Consider the following 3,950-nt stretch of genomic DNA (forward strand, 5'->3'; position numbering starts at 1 on the left):
TATAGCATTGTCTTCTTGTGCCCATGCAAAAAGGACACTGCTCTAAATTAACTATGCAAAGGACTTAAGGAGAAGAGAAAAACAATATTTATAAGTCAACAGAGCACAAAGAAATAGGTTACAAATAAACAGAGGAATGGGAGCAATGTGATGGGAGTAACCCAATAAACCTAAGCTCCCTGTGGCAAGGCAGAAAGGACAAGTCAATGTTATCCAACAATAATCATACTCATTGACTTAGTAAATGGATCCAAAACCCTAATTCCTATATTATATTGCATTACACTGCATCATATATATCATTTATATTATAGAACAATCCTAAGTGCAATTTTGTTCTCAGGGCAATCATATATTAGTGTGTCTCAATGGCCTCTTATTTGACTCAGCTAGTGAAAAAACAAGTTAAATCCAATTGAGTCCTGGTCTTTGTGATAGCTACTATAATTTTTGTTTCCAGAAAAGCAAAAACTAGAAACAAAATTTTCTTCCATTAGAATATAATCTACTTATAGACAGAGCATATAATTTATTCATATTCATCTTCATTTTCACAATGCTAGTAAAAATGCTTGTAAAGTCCTGGGCATTTGCATAATTTATTTATTGAAGGAATAGCATTTTAAAAATTAAAACAAGGCTTTTAAAACTTTTATTCCAGCTTCTCTTTGTACAAAATTCTCCTTTCAGAACAGAATTCTCTTTGAAACAAAATATAGGAGCTAAAAGCTATATCTCTGGCATTTAACTGCTCCAAGTAGTCATTTGTCCTTAAGTTTTACCAAAGAAAACAAGATGTTATTAAATATGAGTAGTGGTCAATTGTTGCCCTTCCAACATGGAGATTTTCATAAATCTCAAAATCATGATGAAAATTTAAAACTCTCCAAGCTGCTAGCAGCTTTACATCTTATTTTATTTTACATTTTTTTTATTGAATCACTGTGAAATAGATCCTTACAAAACTGTTCACAAGTAGGTCTCAGTAGTACAGTGTTCCAACACCCATCCCTCCATCAGTGCACATTTCCTAGCACCAGTGTCCCCAGGTTCCCTCTCATCACCCCCCACCCTCCACACCCCCAACTTTACATTTTAGAAATTACCATGCTGTTGGCTGTACACATTCCTTTGACAGAATTATATTTTAATTATACCTTAAAGCCTTTAATTTTTAAAATAAGCACAAGTTTATTCTGATGGCAGCTGTGTGTGGCAGTAAAAGGGAATGATCTACACGATGCCTTTCAAAGATGGATTGAATATACTGCACTAAGAGAAAGCATTTTCTGAATTCCATGCCTTCTAGTGAGCTGATCAGTTTATCTGGCCTACACCACAATGACATCTACTGGCCCAGCAAGGACTGAGCACCCAGAGGTAATCAAAAATGACAGCACTGTGGGGTTTTCTCTGTGATTACTGACTGACAGTGAGCTACATGTGCTTGTGTCTCTTTATTTCCTCCTGCCCTTTCCTTTGTTGCTGTTGTTTAAATCACTGACTGTTGTATTCTTAGTTGTGGGGCTCCTACCCTTGGTTGTGGTATTCAATGGAGGTCACATGGGTCAGCTGCAATGTACCCACATTCTTGGTTGCAGTGCTCTGGACATAACATGCTTTGTTGTGGCATCAGGGAGGCACACGGAAGTGCAGATATCACACTCAAGGCCTAACACCTGCTGGTCAGGCACTCTACCAATCAGCCACAAACTAGGCCCTTAGGCTTGACTTTCTTAATGGGGATCATTTTTGACATTGTGCCTCCGTCACTTATTACCCTGCTTGCACTTTAAAGATGCTCCCAAAATGTGTTGGACAATCATTATTGTTATTGCCTATATTCCTATCTTTAAAAACTCATGAGCGCTTCCTTTGGAAGCACATAGGCTAAAACTGGAATGATCAGGAGATTAACTTGGCCCCTGTGCAAGTATGACACACCAGTTAGTGAAGCGTTGCATGTTTTTAAAAAAGAAAAAAAAAAAGACATGATATCTAAGCAATACTGTGGGTGATCTAAAATTTTTAAAACATATTGACTTTTTAAAAAACTTTATTTTATTTTTTCTTTTTGGGTCACACCGGGCAATGCACAGGGGTTACTCCTCGCTCTGTACTCAGGAATTACTCCTGGCAGTGCTCAGGGGACCATATGGGATGCTGGGAATCGAATCTGTGTCGGCCGCATGCAAGCCAAACACCCTACCCGCTGTGCTATAGCTCCAGCCCCAAAACATAATGTCTTTTAAAATGGAGGTTCTTCATCTCTTTTTCTTTCCACAAGACCAAGTAATAATGCTTTTTGCTATTTATCCAAAGTTGTTAAAAGCTTATGCCCACACAAAACCTGCACACAAATGTTTATAGCAAGGTTTATTCCTAAATACCAGAACTTGAAAACAAACAAGTGAATAAACAAGCTTCTGTATGTCCATTCAATGAAATATGATTCAACAATAAGAATCAATAAGACCAACACAAAAATGCACAAATTAACCTTAAATGAGTATTTCAAAGAGAGGGGGAAAACATCTGGAAGATATTATGCTGAATAGTTCCAACTACAGAACATTCTGGAAAAGTCAAACTATGGAGACAAGTTTAGTAGTTGCCATAGGTTAGAGCAATAGGGATGAATGTACAGTACACAGGAAGCTTCAAGACAGCTACTCTGGATGACTCTATTGATGAATACAAGTCACAGAAATTTTGTTCAAACCTATAGATTACACACCACAAAGAGTGAACTCAAATGTAAACTCTGGACTTTGGTTAATAATAATTGATCAATACTGATTCCTGATTTTAACAAATGTACCACACTAATATAAGATGCCAATAATTATTTATCTATGACTATTGGTAATATTCAATAAACTAAATATTATGCTTCCTAATAACAGGAGAAATTGTGAAGGGGAAGCAATGAGGAGGGAAGGAATGGATATATAGGAACTATGTGTACTCCTGCTCAATTTCTCTGTTAAAACCATTCTAAAAATAAAAACAATAATAAATTAAAATAGTCTTTTTTTTAAGTAAACTTGGGCCAGGTTGCTGCTCTTCAAGCCCATGTTCTCCCTGGAACATGTACCTTGCTTGCCTCTATGTTTCTTTGCTTACTAATTTCCGTTCTGGAGAAATCTGTGTTCTCTCTTGAAAACATACTTCTCTCTTTCTCTCCTCTCACGTCTTTCTAAATAAGTTTCATTCCAGAGAGAGAGAGAGAGAGAGAGAGGAAGGGGGAGGGAGGGAGGGCGGGAAGAAGGGAGGAAGGAAGGAAGGAAGGAAGGAAGGAAGGAAGGAAGGAAGGAAGGAAGGAAGGAAGGACCCCAGTTGAGGACCAGGAGACAGTACAGTGGTTAGAGTGTAGGCTAGGTGGGTTTGATTCTTTGTACCACATGGTCTCTGAGCATCAGTGAATACAGGCCTGGAGACTCCTGGCATCTGCTGTTGGCCCCAGTATCACCACCATCACAGGGCTGAGCAGTGCTAATGTATTGAATCAGTCACCTGGTTGGCAGAGAATCATCTTTTGGGTCCCCTGGGCCTTGTGAGCACCATTAGATAGTCTAAATAAAAGTAAATGGATATAAAATATTATAAATGTTTAAGTAACCTATTATTTTTTATGTAGGAGTACTGCTATTTATTCAGCCACTGATTAACTGATTGAATTGGGCATGAACTCCATCTTACTTTTTTTTTCATAATTTTATTTATCATTTTCTCTTCTTATATTTATTTATTGAATCACTGTGGGAAAAGTTACTAAGCTTTCAGGTTTAAGTCTCGGTCACACAATGACCAAACACCTCTCCCTTCACCAGTACTCATTTTTCACCACCAAGAACCCCAATATACCCCCCCTTCCACCCCTCCCAATGCCTGTGAGGCAGATGATTTCCACTTCACTATTCTCTACATTGATTACATTCATTATTTCG

The 3,950-nt window shown here is 37.8% G+C and overlaps 1 non-coding gene across 1 annotated transcript; it reads left to right on the top strand.

Moving 5' to 3' along the window:
* Positions 1-1,866: 1,866 nt before the first annotated feature.
* LOC130027857 (U6 spliceosomal RNA) lies at positions 1,867-1,970 on the top strand. Its single transcript, XR_008793078.1, has one exon. It is a non-coding gene; the product is annotated as a U6 spliceosomal RNA (small nuclear RNA).
* Positions 1,971-3,950: the final 1,980 nt, after the last annotated feature.

Source organism: Sorex fumeus, unplaced genomic scaffold, assembly GCF_029834395.1.
Source record: "Sorex fumeus unplaced genomic scaffold, SorFum_2.1 ptg000037l, whole genome shotgun sequence".
Classification (NCBI taxonomy): Eukaryota; Metazoa; Chordata; class Mammalia; order Eulipotyphla; family Soricidae; genus Sorex; species Sorex fumeus.